Source organism: Helianthus annuus, chromosome 15, assembly GCF_002127325.2.
Source record: "Helianthus annuus cultivar XRQ/B chromosome 15, HanXRQr2.0-SUNRISE, whole genome shotgun sequence".
NCBI lineage: Eukaryota > Viridiplantae > Streptophyta > Magnoliopsida > Asterales > Asteraceae > Helianthus > Helianthus annuus.
In genome coordinates, this window is record NC_035447.2 from 51,875,598 (window position 1) to 51,891,730 (window position 16,133).

At 33.2% G+C, this 16,133-nt stretch overlaps 1 long non-coding RNA gene across 1 annotated transcript; it reads right to left on the minus strand.

Moving 5' to 3' along the window:
* Window positions 1-13,615: 13,615 nt before the first annotated feature.
* LOC110911615 lies at window positions 13,616-14,730 on the minus strand. The gene is made up of 4 exons (XR_002577177.2): window positions 14,577-14,730; window positions 14,412-14,491; window positions 14,116-14,316; window positions 13,616-14,023 (listed from the first exon to the last, which is right to left on the minus strand). It is a non-coding gene; the product is annotated as an uncharacterized LOC110911615 (long non-coding RNA).
* Window positions 14,731-16,133: the final 1,403 nt, after the last annotated feature.

Below are 16,133 nucleotides of genomic sequence, written 5' to 3' on the forward strand. Positions count from 1 at the left end.
TTTTCTAAGATAGATCTCAGGTCAGGCTATCATCAATTGAAAGTTAAGGAGGAGGATGTACATAAGACTGCGTTTAGGACTCGTTATGGTCACTACGAGCTCCTAGTGATGCCTTTTGGGCTCACTAACGCACCTGCCGCATTCATGGATCTCATGAATCGCGTATGCAAGCCTTATCTGGATAAATTTGTCATCGTCTTCATTGATGACATCCTCATCTACTCAAAGAACCGAGCTGACCATGAGAGGCATCTTCGGTGCATTCTTAAGCTGCTCCATCAAGAGAAGCTCTATGCCAAGTTTTCAATGTGTGAATTTTGGCTTCGCGAAGTCCAGTTCCTTGGACACGTTGTGAGTGAGCGTGGAATTCAAGTGGATCCCGCAAAGATAGAAGCTCTCATGAACTGGCAGGAACCAAAGACACCTTCAGAGATTCGTAGCTTCCTAGGTTTGGCTGGATACTATAGGCGTTTTATTGAAAACTTCTCAAGAATTGCTGCACCCTTAACGTCGTTAACACGTAAGAACATTAAGTTTAATTGGGGACCTAAGCAGCAAGAATCTTTTGATATCTTGAAGCAGAAGTTGAGTAACGCACCAGTTCTAGCCCTACCTGAAGGCATTGAAGAATTTGTGGTGTATTGTGATGCATCACACACCGGAATGGGTTGTGTGTTAATGCAAAAGGGCAAGGTCATAGCCTATGCTTCACGACAATTAAAGGTGCACGAAAAGAATTACACCACCCATGACTTGGAATTGGGTGCCGTTGTATTTGCACTTAAGCTTTGGAGGCATTATCTGTATGGGACGAAGTGTGTAATCTATTCCGACCACAAGAGCCTTCAACACCTGTTCAATCAGAAGGATTTGAACATGAGGCAGCGACGATGGATGGAAACCTTGAACGATTATGATTGTGAAATAACGTACCATCCAGGCAAGGCCAATGTAGTCGCAGATGCATTAAGCAGGAAGGAAAGAGTGAAGCCGATAAGGATCAATGCGAAGAGCATTGAAGTTAAGAGCAGTTTGAATGAAAGGTTGTTAGCTGCACAGAAGGAAGCTGTGTTGGAAGCTAACTATCCTGAGGAGAAATTAGGAGTAACTGAAGAACAGTTGTCCTACGACAAAGACGGGATGTTGAGATTAAATGGACGAATATGGGTTCCTGTATATGGAGGACTTCGAGATGTTATCCTCAAGGAAGCCCACAGTTCCAAGTATTCCGTCCATCCTGGAGCTGATAAGATGTACCAGGATTTAAAGGCTAATTATTGGTGGATAGGCTTGAAAAAGTCTATAGCTGCTTATGTAGCTAAATGCTTGACGTGTGCTAAAGTCAAAGCTGAACATCAGAAGCCGTCAGGTTTACTGCAACAGCCTGATATTCCCACGTGGAAATGGGAAATGGTGACGATGGACTTTATCACCAAATTGCCTAAGACGCCGAAGGGAAATGATACTATATGGGTCATAGTTGATAGACTGACTAAGTCAGCACATTTCCTGCCCATTAAAGAAACCTTCAGCTCTGACATGCTAGCCCAACTGTACGTGGAAAAGATTGTGGCCTTGAATGGCGTACCAGTATCTATTATCTCAGATCGGGATACTAGATACACATCACATTTCTGGAAGAGTTTCCAACAGTCTCTGGGCACTCAATTAAATTTCAGTACGGCTTACCATCCTCAGACGGATGGGCAGAGTGAGCGTACTATCCAGACATTGGAAGACATGCTACGGGCATGTGTAATTGATCTAGGAGGTAGTTGGGACAGGCATTTACCGTTGGTCGAGTTCTCCTACAATAATAGCTACCATACTAGCATTAAGGCTGCGCCTTTTGAGGCACTATATGGTAGAAGGTGCCGAACGCCCATCTGCTGGGCAGAAGTAGGGGATCCCCAATTATCAGGTCCTGATTTAGTCTTCGAGACAACGGACAAGATTGTCCAAATTCATGACCGCCTGAAAGCTGCTCGAGACAGGCAGAAAAGCTATGCGGATGAAAGACGAAAGCCTCTCAATTTTGAGGTTGGCGATAAAGTTTTGCTCAAAGTATCACCTTGGAAAGGGGTGATGCGGTTTGGCAAGAAAGGTAAGTTAAGCCCAAGGTATATAGGACCATTCGAAATCATCGAATGTGTAGGATCAGTGGCTTATAAGTTGAACTTACCTGAAGAGCTCGATGGAATTCATAATGTATTTCACGTCTGCAATCTGAAGAAATGTCTAGCTGATGAGTCACTAGTCATACCACACACAGATGTGCATATGGACGAGAGCTTAAAATTTGTGGAAAAACCTGTGTCGATTGAGGATCGACAGGTAAAGAAGCTTTGGAGGAAGCTTGTGCCTATTGTCAAGGTAAAATGGGATGCTCGTAGAGGTCCTGAATATACATGGGAGTTAGAGTCCAAAATGCAAGAGAAATACCCTCAATTGTTTCAGTAAATCTCGAGGTCGAGATTTCTTTTAAGGGGGTGAGGATGTAACACCTCGAAAATTCCTGTCCATTGAAATAAAGACACGTGTCATGAGAGACAGACGTGTCAGGAAAACCGGATCAAATAAAAAGATGTATGGTAGGATTTTAATAAAAAGGGCGTTATGTTATTAAAATACCTCTGGACGACCCACGGGCAACATGTTATTAAATCACCTCTGAGCGACCCAAATTTTTATAAATCCCAAGATCCTTAAAATCATTTGATAAACATCTTACAGGATAACCGGTTATTCCAAATAAATAAGGTTCCATCTTTTATGTGGACTTAGGATTGAAAGGATTGTTACTACTATAATATTGAATAAAAATTCTTGATTAAAGGAATCAAAGATAGTTAATTAGTTTGTCCAATTTCCATGAGAAACCAAGACTTGTTCTTGGTGTTTCTGTCAAATTAAAATTATCATAAGAATCCAAGTTATCAAAGTTCATGCAAGCATGCAAAAACCTGAATTGGTGGACCCTACACTGCAGTAAAGGCCTGATGTTTCTGCATTTCAAGGTTGCATGGTCAAGACTTAAAAGTTTCAAAATTTTTGTCCTCTGACCATCGGTTACGGACCGCAAGGCCCCAGGCTTACGGTCCGTAAGGAGGGTACCTGGGCGTCTTTCAGCAAGGTCGGTTACGGACCGTAGCCATTTTAGCTTACGGTCCGCAAGAGCTTCTTACGGACCGCAAGGCCTCAAGCTTACGGTCCGTAAGACCGTCGCTGGCAGCAGATTTTGGACAGCTGCCTGTTTAACCAGTTGCACCGACTTAAAACGATGGTTTCGGAATTCAGGGGCTTGCTAGGCAGTATTTAGCCCTCTAGGGACACCTGGAATGATCCCCCAACCTTTGTAGAGTTCCTTGTCTCAATCTTGGACCATTTAGTTCACTATATAAGGGCATGAGGTGGTGACCATTTCATTTGCTCATTTGAAACTTTGGTTCGGTGACCATTTCATTTGCTCATTTGAAACTTTGGTTCAAGTCTTCTCTGGAGCTTTCCTGGACAGCAACCAACTTCCATTAGGTCCCTAATCCTTCTTAGGACTCTTGTAAGTGCCCTTAACCTCCCTTAATCCATTCTAGCTTAGTTAATTAGCTAAAAGTCAAACCATCGTAATTAAGGTTTGACTTCGTGATTAATTAAAATGTACTCTGTCAAATCACGAATTAAAGATACCTTTAAGTAGGTAATTAGGTGGGTAACAAACCCTTAAAAGGGTATTTTCAGATTCCCACTCTAAGCATGTCAATTGTCGAGTCAAAGCTAACTTTAAAAAGTCAACAGAATGCTTAAATCCGAATTAACTTATAATTAGCAATGTAGGATGCATGCAACCTGTTTTAACATTAATGTCACTTGGTAAATAATGTAAGAACATGTTCAACTCGACAATTTTCTGTTTAGACCCGGTTTGGAACCGAAAGTCGCATAGTTTGACTTTCGCTTTGACTTTCAGTTCTGGCCCGGTTTAGTCATGATTAAGATTGCCATAGAACTCCTTTTGGACCTAATAACATGTTAGTATATCCTCCTGTGATTATACAACTTGGTTCATTAGATATCTTGATCGTATGCATGTTTCCATTAAATGCCCATATGTTGACCATTATGCCCAAATGTCCATAAATCATGATTTTTGAGAATAAAAAGGGGTAGATATCTTAGTTACTGAATTATAAACTTGTACCCAAAATTTGACATCAGTTTGAGGTCTAGATTAAGAGTTATGCTCATTAGCGTAATTAGAAGCTTTCTTAGTAAATAGTTAGCGTAATTAGCATGTAACCTACCTAAACCCAAATTTTGTATCAAAACTTTATACCCACTGTTATATAATAATATTTTGGGAATTTTAAAGATTTTTATTTATTTTTAGGCTAAGCATAACCTAAGGTTTTAAGCTTAATGCGGCTTATGCCGGTTTTGCCCTTTTAGACCATAAAATGAGTTTTACAAAACCTTTTGACCTCAAACCTTTTTCTACTGATTTGTTATGTTAAATATATTATTTTGAGCCTTCTGGAATTATAAAAATATCAGCTTTTCTTTTAAAACCCGGAAAGGGCTCCAAATCGCCTTTTAGGCATTTTTACGACATAGTATATGTTAAAACTAGTTTATATACATAAGGTTTAATACCTACTGATATAATTAGTAAAATTTTATATCATCATAGTAAACTAAAGTTGAGAACTCAGATTTCCGGTTTTAACCTTTTAAGCTTATGTAAAATTACCAAAATGCCCTTGAGGGGCGTAATTGGAGTTCAAAATCATTTGGGGCATAATAGGACATATCTTACTGATATTACAACATAATTGGTGCATATAATCTCAGGAAACTTGTATATGATTTATATGGTTACCCGTTACGCACTTTCGCGTTCGGATCGGCATATGTGACTAGTTTATGCACATTAGCCGAAGCGGGTCAAACCGTATCATCTTAGTCTCTAAATTCAGAATGTATTTAGTTTACCCATAATATACAAGTCTCCAAACTTGTAGGGTCTAAGTCACATTCATTTTCGGTTTTCGCCTTCCTCGCGATTAAACCGTATTTATCCTTCGAAACTAACCGGTCTAAGCTTAGGCTATGATAAAAGACCGGTTAGGATTCTAATAGGTTATTATAAACCTTCGTTCCAGAATAGGAGCCCAGTAAAAGACACTTGCATTTTGCTTTTGTGGTTTATACTTGCTCAGGTAAATACTTTTAACTTATTTTCCCTTATATGGGCTTGGGGGTACGGTATATAAAATACTGCTTGGTCGGGCAATTGACCCTAACTCATTAGTAGTTGGGTATTATCAATGTGACCCGTTTGAAAACTGGTTTTGTTTGTTTTACGCCTTTGGGAGCTTAATGACCATGTCCCGGATATCCTTGGCATCATTTTAAGAAATGGCCACGACCTTGACACCCGGGTGTAGGCGTACACCCGGTAATGTGTCCATATTTATTAAGGTATAATCGTTGGCTTCCCGCCGCGGATTTATACTGAGTGGTGTGTCAATTAACCTTAAACCCGGCACGACCCGGGCAACTGAATGCATAACGAACATGTAATTCTTTTACAAGTTTAACTTTGATTAATTACTCCCAAGTTATAAAATGTTTTGTGCCTTGTGCATTCAAATCAATTTTTAAACCTTTTCAAAATGAGTCGGTTAAATTGTATTTACCAGTACAAACTGACGTATTTTCCCCAAAAAGATTAAGTGCAGGATCTACGCGGAATAGGCTGGCTTCTCCTTAGCATCATAGAGTCTCGTAAACTTTGGGATGCATTTATATGTTGAACAATTTTCTCCTTTTTATTTCGATCTGCTTGTGGATCTATTTCGACTACTTGTGATACTTAGATATTACATTTGATGGTTGAAGTAAATCTATTTTATTGCTTCCGCTGTGCATTATAATTTGTGTTGTTTGACAATGATGATATCAACTACGTCACGATAATCCCCCACCGGGCCCACCGGTGACACGTGGAAATTCGGGGTGTGACAGTAGAACACAACAAAATGTCCTAAAACAATAAAATAGATTAAAAGCTTTAGATATCCCTTTATAAGGATCTTCATCAGTGCAAAAGAACACATTTTCTTGATCGGAATTCAAAGAGAGCATAGGTACATGAGTATTATCACGCTTCTTACGCTCAAGGTTACGTTTACCAAAAGACAGCCGTGTAAGCGTAGAGTTACTACCCAATATCGACTGATTGTTACTGCTAATAATGCTAGAAGTAATGGAATATCGACGGTTGCTATCTGCTGGTGTACCTATGTTAATGCCATTATATGAACATCCAATATTAAAACATTGATGTTAAGACCGGTATGTGGTTTAGTAATGTGTTTATCAAAACAAATAATAAAAAAACAAAATACAAACCTGGTGTAGTTGAAATTAAAGAACCAGTAGCATTTCTAACTGCTGGACACGCAATGGAGTACGTATGTTGATCCGTAGAATCAGAGCATTCAACCATATTTGCATTGTCAGTAAAGATGTTACGAACATTCGTTGATGATGACGATGCATTTAATAATTTCTTATTATCAAGTGTTAATTTTTGAAGCTTACGCCTTTCATTCGGTGGAGTAACTAAATAACAAAGAATGTATAATATGTACGAAAAACAACAATCAGTCCCCTTAGAAACCTAAAACGGAAAAAAGTATACTTATAATCAAATTCAAGAGGTATTACAATTTGTGATATCTGAAAGAGGAAATCTGTTAGAGATATCTGAAATAGGAGTTCTCATAAGAGGACCTACAAAAAACCAAATAGAATTATGATTTCAATCTGAAAACTGATTTTGATTTGCGAAATGATGAGTTAAGAAGTTATAATTAGTCTTACTACGTAAATTTCGTTGAGGTGAATTAGCAGCTGATGATGACCACGCATTCTTTAATTTCTTATTATCAAGTATTAATTTTCAAAGCTTACGTCTTTCATTCGGTGAAGTAACTAAATAACAGAGAAAGTATAATATGTACAACACAAGAATCAGTCCACTTAGAAACATAAAATGGAAAAAAGAATACTTATAATCAAATTCAAGAACAATTACTATTTGTGATATCTGAAAGAGGAGATCTGTTAGAGATATCTGAAACAGGAGTTCTCATAAGAGGATCTACAAAAAACCAAGTAGAATTATGATTTGAATCTAAAAGTTGATTTTGATTTTGGAAATGATGAGTTAAGAAGTTATAATTTCACTTACTATGTAAATTTCGTTGAGATGAATTAATTGCTGTAGAAGATGAACGTGAATTCTTTGACATTGTTAAGTCTGAAAGAAGAAGATGCTTTCAAAAGAAGAAAGAGTATAAGATCAAGAACATTAAAAAAATAGAAGAAAAAGGTGGTTTTTAAATTTTGAATTACAATATGTAATACCTAGGGATTAAACATAACCTCAATAAGTTATAATATTGCATTTTATAATTTTGTAATTAAAAATCATTTCATGAAAAAAAAATTGTTTCATATTATTGAATTAATTATTCAAAATAATCTATTACATTGATAAAAACTTAACAACAAATTTTGTAATCTTTGTGGAATGTAAATCGGATGTTCATCGGTTAGGTTTATGGTTTATTTGTATATGATTTAAGTTAAACGGTATTTTTTTCAGTTATCCAAATAAACCAAAGAAAACAAATAAAATAAAAAAAAGGATTGATAAACCAAAAAAAACCAAATAAAATGGGTTTGAATTTACGCTTTATACTTGGTTACGATTTTTCTTAACAACATACTTTGAATGACTTACAGAAAATTTGAAGTATATAAAAAACCTATTGAATGAGATTACTTAAATAAGTTAATAGGAGAAACAGGCACAACTTAAATATTTTTTTTAAACTGTAACATATGACGGATACTTACTAAATCTTAGTGGGCAGGGATAACGGTAAAAACAAATAAAGAACAACCACATCCATTAATAATCCTATATAAATTATGAGATAAGATAATAAGATTAAAATTGCTTAAAGATTACAAATGTTTGTAGATAAAAAAGTTGTTAATTGGGTATATACAATATATATTATAAATTGTTGCTACTATTCATACACATAAGTTTTAAACATAAATAAATATTGACTATTGAACATCTCAATATTTATTTAACAATATACATTATAATAAGCAGATAAGTTTTTAGGAATTCAAAACCACATAATCAGTCCAAAACATAACCCACCAAACACCCAAAAGCAACAAAACGAAAACCATAAGTTCAACATGGCAACAACATATGAAATCAACACGTAAATGTATTTGAAAATACAGAAGACACTATTTCTCAATCTTTGGAATCAACAGCGTTGAAACACCAGCATCTTCATCCTGAGAGTTCATCACTAATGCGGCGCTTTGTCGAGGAGCAACCTAATGCATCATCCACATCTAACACTTCACGAATATTACATTTTGTTTCATCAGAAGACGGATTCTCAGTGCCTACAAGTGCTTGGGATGCAGGTGTAACATTGTCATCACAGTATGACATCTCATCCTGATATAAAAAGACAATAAGTACTAACGTTTAAAAAATTTTAGTACAAATAAGGAAATTCTCATATTACCTTCATAAGGTCAACAGGAGTAGACAAACTGCAGGAATCTGGAACATCCAACGATTCGGACTGCTCATGCTTTAAGTACATAATACACAATAACATAAAATACACACAATGGTATAAATATATTTTAAAATGATATGAATATCAAATTAAAAGAATGACATAATGAAGATTTAGACCTGGTTAAGATTGAATTTGGCGCAGAGCGCGGAAAGGATCTCATCATTGTTAGTGGCCATTGAAATACCATAGTTTTCAACTTGATGCTCAATGTTATAGTCTTTAACGCTTATGATGAAAGCATACCTCTTTCCAATCAATGTGTCAAAGATCTCAGGATATGCGTTCGGTATCTCTCTAGAATTAACAACCTATGATTTTATAAAAATTAATATAAATTACAATGAGCAGATTGATTCCATAATTGAGAACATACAATTTTATAAAAATTAATTTTAAATTATATATAGTACATGGCCAAATAACTGAATGCATGTATTTGTTACCTGATCTTGAATTGAAACTAACTCTTTGGCAGTTTTCTGAAGAATCTTGTAAGCTTCAAAATCAAACAGTGTCAAAGACACAGTACCGGAAGAGTCTTGCACCCTAATAGGTATCTTGAACCTAACAAAGTTAAAAACAAATGAAAACATTAGCATTACTAATAACAAAAGTGTGGTTCATATTAGTATTTAGTATTAGGAAATAAAACAGTAATCTCAAACCGGGGAATAGAATAGATGTCGACTCCTTCACATTTATCATTTGTACACACCCACGATTTTTCATGATAAACATCAGATGAAGCATCCGGATTTTCTTTCGTTACAAGTCTTTCCTCCACACCTGACTTACAGTGGTTACAACCATTGTAATACCAAAGTTTATCAGTGCATATAGCTGTAATAGTTCCAACAACCAAAACCTTCTTTGTCTATCAAAATCAAACAAAAATAATGACACTTGGAAAAGAGTTTTAAAAAACTCAGCATGTAGAGTACTTATAAGAAAATACACACCGTTGATATGGTTCCAAGGAAACCAATAAGCATGAAATCAGGGTTATTAAGAAACTCATCTTGAACACTTGAGATAATGATTGAACCAACATGATCATTTGATGAAGATGAAGCAGAAATTTTCTCTACATACCTAAACAGATTCATGTGATCAAATTAAAACGTAAAAAATAAATGTAAGTACAAAATAATACTGTTCAATGTTTATATGCATATTACTAACTATACCTCTTCCTAAAAGATGATATCTCTTCAATGTCCGTGTCAATAAAAAGTCTGTTTAGCTCAAAGCCGTTTGCAACACCACGCTTGCCTGAATTTAAAAATAAAACCAAATATAGATCAATATAAATAGTGTCAAATTTAAAACATATAAGCAAATCTAAAGATAAATCTATAACAATAAAAAAATTAAACTAATTAAGTTTAAATTGTACCTTTGTAAAGGTTGACCATACCAAAATGACAAAGGATAACAACATATTTCTCTCGTTTCTTATCATTCATGTAAGCAAATATGTCAATAGCAAAACCATCCTACAAAGTAACCGGACACTTTTGGCCTCTAAAATATTAACATAAAACATAATAACATCAAGCAACCTTATAATGGTTTATACGTGAAAATGCAACAACTTAATAAAAAGAACGCACTCAATGTCTTCAAGTCTAAGATTAAGTCTTTTGCCCTTGCTCCCATCCTTCTTTGACGTATCCTCTAGATTGAAACATACATCCACATAACCAATCCAATCTATTCACAAAAATATATTGTGAAAATAAAACAGCATTAAGAAGTGATAACAATAAAAGAAAAAAAAATAATAAGACAAAACAATAGATATATATCATTTAGTGGTTTACATACCAATAACTGTATTAACTTCAAATTTATTTTAACAACATCCTTGAGGTTAACGAAATTAGAACGGTATTTCGGTCCAGACCAGTCAAAGCATCTCTCAACAGAAGTATAGAAATACAGTGATATTTTGTCATTTCTCTTGGTATACTTAGCAGAGGACTTATTAGTAGCAAGAGAAGGTTTGGTGATAAGAAGACATTCATCCAAGTGAAGAAATTCCTTGAATTTTCTAACATCTTATGCAAACAGCTGGCTTGAATCATAGTTCCCTAAGAATATAAAACATCGGATTAAATAAAAAAGGTGTTATATTCATTTGGATATTCATATGTCCAAAAAAATTATAAGACAACTATATACCGTACCATCTCATCCATGAAGATCATATCAAGACGATATATTTCATTTTTGTTATTATTCATCATCTTCTTCGAAATGCTAACAATCTTCACTCTAATCGAATAGTTGTTTGAGAATGTATTAAGATCGTTAAGCATGCTAACCTTTGCAACCTCCATTTTAAGACTGTACAATAACAAAAAAAAGAATATGCAAAATATAAGTATTGTTAAACATAATATGATAGTACAATAAGCATGGATGTTCTTAAAAAATATATCAAGGTTGGAATTCAAGCTTACCAATTATCCAATAAAAACTTTAACTGAATGCAGTGGCAAATGTAATTTCAAATGTAAGGAGAGTATATATTTATATGCTGGTTTATTAAAGTAATAAAATATTAGAAATGATATGCAAAGTAGGCAAAAAAGAGAAAGAACGTCAATTTTAAATTACCATTTTGTATATTTAGAATTTCAAAATTACTGACTTGATTTCAAAGCAATTGTCATAATTTCTTTTCTATATTTTATTTTAAATTTAATTAAGAAATAATAACCGTGAATTTGAAATTCACATTTTGCTTAACTCAAATGTGCAAAGCTTAAGAAATTAGCATTAATTACTGATTTGATTTGCAACAAATAGTCATTAACATCCAAGTGTATAGGAATTTTATTTGAAATTCACATTTTGCTTAACTAAATATAAACACTTAAACACTGTTAACATCCAAATGTTTAGAAATTTTATTTTATTAAAATAAAGATGAAACAATTGCTCAATTATTAGTACAGATGAAACCACTAAGATGATGTGATAAAAACAACTGTTCCTAAACACTGTTACATATAAACACTGTTGCCAGAAAAATGGTTACATATAAAACACTGACGTCATGACAACTAACAACCTAACAGTGTATAAAACATTCATGGGGAAAACACTGTTACATATAAACACTGTTAACATAAACAAATAAACAAACATAGAATAACTAAAGTTGATGCTGAACCACTATTGTAGTTTGACACTGTTGTTGGACGTCATAAATTTCAGATTTAATTTCAAAAGGAAAAGTAGTGTATATTCTTACATGCTGCTTTATTAAAGTAATAAAATATTAGAAATGATATGCAAATCAGGAAAAAAAAAGAGAACGAAAATTTGAAATTGCCATTTTGAATATTTTGAATTTCAAAATTACTGATATTGTCAGAAACTACTGACTTGATTTGAAAGCAAATGCCATAGTGACTTTTTTAAATTTTATTTTAACTTTAATCAAGATATAATAACCGGCAATTTGAAATTCAAAATTTGCTTAATCAAATGTCCAAAGCTCAAGAAATCAGCATTAATTAATGATTTGATTTGAAACAAACAGTCATCAAGAATTTTTTTTTTATTTTTTAATTTAACTTTAAATTTTATCATAAAAATAATGTTGGTGGAACTCTTATGTAGTTGGAATGTAAAGATTAGGTAAAATGGTAATTTGATTGTAATTCTAGTTTTCATTTGATAATTTCAATGTATCACAAATTAACAACATCAATAATAAAAATATGAGCACTGACTATTTTTTAGGGAAACCGCTGATGGTCAATATCAGTGAATGTCAACAATGTAAAAGTGAACAGTGGCTATTTTTTCGAATCAGTGGATACCAAGCATTTTTCGAAACCCTGATGTTCGTTTAGTCAGTCGTCAACATGGAGATTGAAGAAACAGAGGTTGTATTTCAGCAGTGGAATACATGAACAATCAGATGTGATAAATAGTGTTACATATAAACAACAGTCGTAAACAGTGTTACATATAAACACTGATGCCATAAAAATGCTTACATATAAAACACTGAGGTGATGACATCTAACAACCTAACAGTCTTTAAAACATTGATGCGGAAAACACTGTTACATATAAACACTGTTAACATAAAGAAATAAACAATAGAATAACTAAAGTTGATGCTGAACCACTGTTGTAGTTTGACACTGTTGTTGGACGTCATAAATTTCAGATTTAATTTTCAAAGGTAAGTAGTGTATATATTTATACGTTGCTTTGTTAAACTAATTAAATATTAGAAATGATATGCAAATTAGGAAAAAAGGGAGAGAACGAAAATTTTAAATTACCATTTTGCATATTTTGAATTTCAAAATTAATGATATTATCAGTAACTACTAACTTGATTTGAAAGCAAATGCCATAATGACTTTTTTAAAATTTATTTTAACTTTAATCAAGATATAATAACCGTCAATTTGAAATTCAAAATTTGCTTAATCAAATGTCCAAAGCTCAAGAAATCAGCATTAATTACTAATTTGATTTGAAACAAATAGTCATCAAGAATGTTTTTATTTATTTTTTAACTTAACTTTAAATTTTATCATGAAAATAATGTTGGTGGAACTCTTATGTAATTGGATGTCAACAATGTAAAAGTGAGCAGTGGATATTTTTCCGATCAGTGGATACCAACCAGTTTTGGAAACACTGATGTTTGGTCAATCAGTGGTCAACAGGGAGATTGAAGAAACAGAGGTTGTATTTCAGCAGTGGAATATTTTGAACAATCAAATGCTTGAACCAATTTCAAGAATACTATAACCAAACAATCAAGATGAGGTGCTTAATATTCATCCAAGTGTATAGGAATCTTTTTAGTATAAAAATGAAATAACTGTTCAATTAATAGTACAGATTAAAACACTGAAGTGATAGGATAAAATTTGTTATATATAAGGACTGTTAAAATAAACAAAGATAGAATAAACACTGCTAACATAAACAAAGATAGAACAACTAATGTTGATGGGGAACCACTGTTGTTGAAGAGTGTTTCACATTTAGTTGATCAGTGCTTGTCTGGACTTTGGTCTTGATCAGTGGTTTTTCATAATTGAACAGTGGATGATGTTTATCATACTTTATGTAGAACCATCATTATATCCAACACTTGTTAGACAGATAATTGAACAGTGATTTGCCATATTGACTTGTTATAACCACTGTCATTGTAGGAAACTTAGTTGGGCTGTGCCTATTGTAGGAAAGTTCAGTTGAATAAATAACGAAAACTATTGTTAAGCCAAATAGCTGATGGAAAACTTTTTAAGCACTCCGTTTAATTGCTAAAAATTGACATGACGAGAGATCTGCAAAGGATTACAAATGAATCAATGCACCAATAAACAGTAAATCAAAACGTTAGAAATACCAAAATATAAATCACACCAACTTAAGTTACCTTGCTGATGTCTTAAACTTTTGTACTGGTATCACCTATCAAGACACTTGGTATCACCTTTCACATTTTCATCTCCTCAACAACCTCTATAAACCAACAAAAAAGCTATAAACCAACAAAAAACCAACAAGCTTGTTGATGTCCTAAACTTTTGTACTGATATCACCTATTATGGCAGAGGTTGCTTCTAATCAACAAACTCTATAAACCAACAAAAAAGCTTTAGAAAGACAAAGTACAAACCATATCAAAATAAATCTACTCGTAATCACATGATACAACAAAGCAAAACATACCAGAGTTACCGATTAAGAAGAGCTTGTACAAAAGCGTTCATCGAGTACGATAAGAAACCCTAGGAGATCTGTTTCTTCTTCTGAGGATAGAAAAGGTGTAATCATGTTCAGTATGAGAAAATAGATAAAACGAAATAAAATTTCTGAATAAAAAATAGATCTTACATGATTATTCTCTTCTTCAACCACTCGACGGTTCATGATTTAGGGTTTCAAATGCCGATGTATCCAATAGAAGTAACCTCTACCGTACATCGTTGAGGAGATGAATATGAGAAGACGAAGAAGAAAGATAAACATCAGAGAGGATAAACATCGATCGGAATAGAGCAGAGCAGAGAGAGAAAGAAAGCATTAGCCCTAAATGAGTAAATGAAGAATGATATAAATAGAGGAGGGCAGTGGTACTGTTGGGCGGGAAAAGAGAACTGAGGATGCCCTAATTAAGTGACACGTGACCCAAATAACTTTCATTTATTATATATAATAGACTAGGTTATAACCCCGTGTATTACACGGGTCGAATAAATAAATTTTATATACTAAATAATAAAAAAATACATATTTTTAAAAACCTCTTTTATTATACGGGTTAAATAAATATAATTTTATATATTAAATATTAAAAAGTTATATCTATAAGAACAATATTGTACGGGTTGAATAAATATAATTTTATATACTAAATAAAAATAAAACAGTTGTATCTTTAAAACCGCTTGTTTTACACGAGTTGAATAAATGTAACATTGTTTACCAAATAATAAAATAATACATCTTTAAGAAACCTCATTTATTACACGGGTTGAATAAATATAATTTTATATACCAAATAATAAAAAAGTTACATCTTTAAAAATATGTGTATTACACGGGTTGAATAAATGTAATTTCCGTTACTAAACAATAAAAAAATATATATCCTTAAAAAGAATCTTTTAACATCTGAGTCCACAACATCTTTTTTAACCCTTTTGGCCCCTACCAAAAGTGTTAGAAAAAAAGACGTTGTTGTCCAAAAGGGTTAAAAAAAAAAAGATGTTGAGTGCTCAGATGTTAAAAAATTCCTTTTGGTGGTAAAAGGGTAAAAGTGATATAACCACATAGGCCAAAATCGTAATTTACTCTAATATCAAATTAGATAACTAAGTTTGAATTTGAAGTAAATAGATAAATATAAAAGTAATAATTAAACTAAATAATATTTAGTATGATGATTAATTATAATTAATTAGAAGAGATTAAATTAAAATTATAATTATCTATAAGACATGATCTAATATGATAACAAGTGTCTCAAAGTGGTTTCTTTTATTATATGTATAGATATAGATATGTCAAACTTTTAAATTCAAGTAAGATTCAAGCCAACGAGACCTATTTAACACTCGCACAACAAACTCGTTATTTAAGAGCATGTAATAAGGACTTGACGTAGCATAAGCTAAAGTTGAGAGGGTCCCAATTCCTGTCATTAGGCAAAACCATATTCAATTTTATATATTGCACATTTCCCTATTTCGGGTGGATAAATTAAAATACATTTTAAAAGAATAAGTGTAAATATACATATTTAATTTATTGCATATTTCCCTATTCGGGTGGATAAATTAAAATATACATTTTTAAAAGAATAAGACGGTGGCATCTCTTCTCCCCGTTAAAAGGTTTTAGGCTAGCTCGCTTATCCTCTCCCCGCTCATATTACTTGCCTAATCGTAC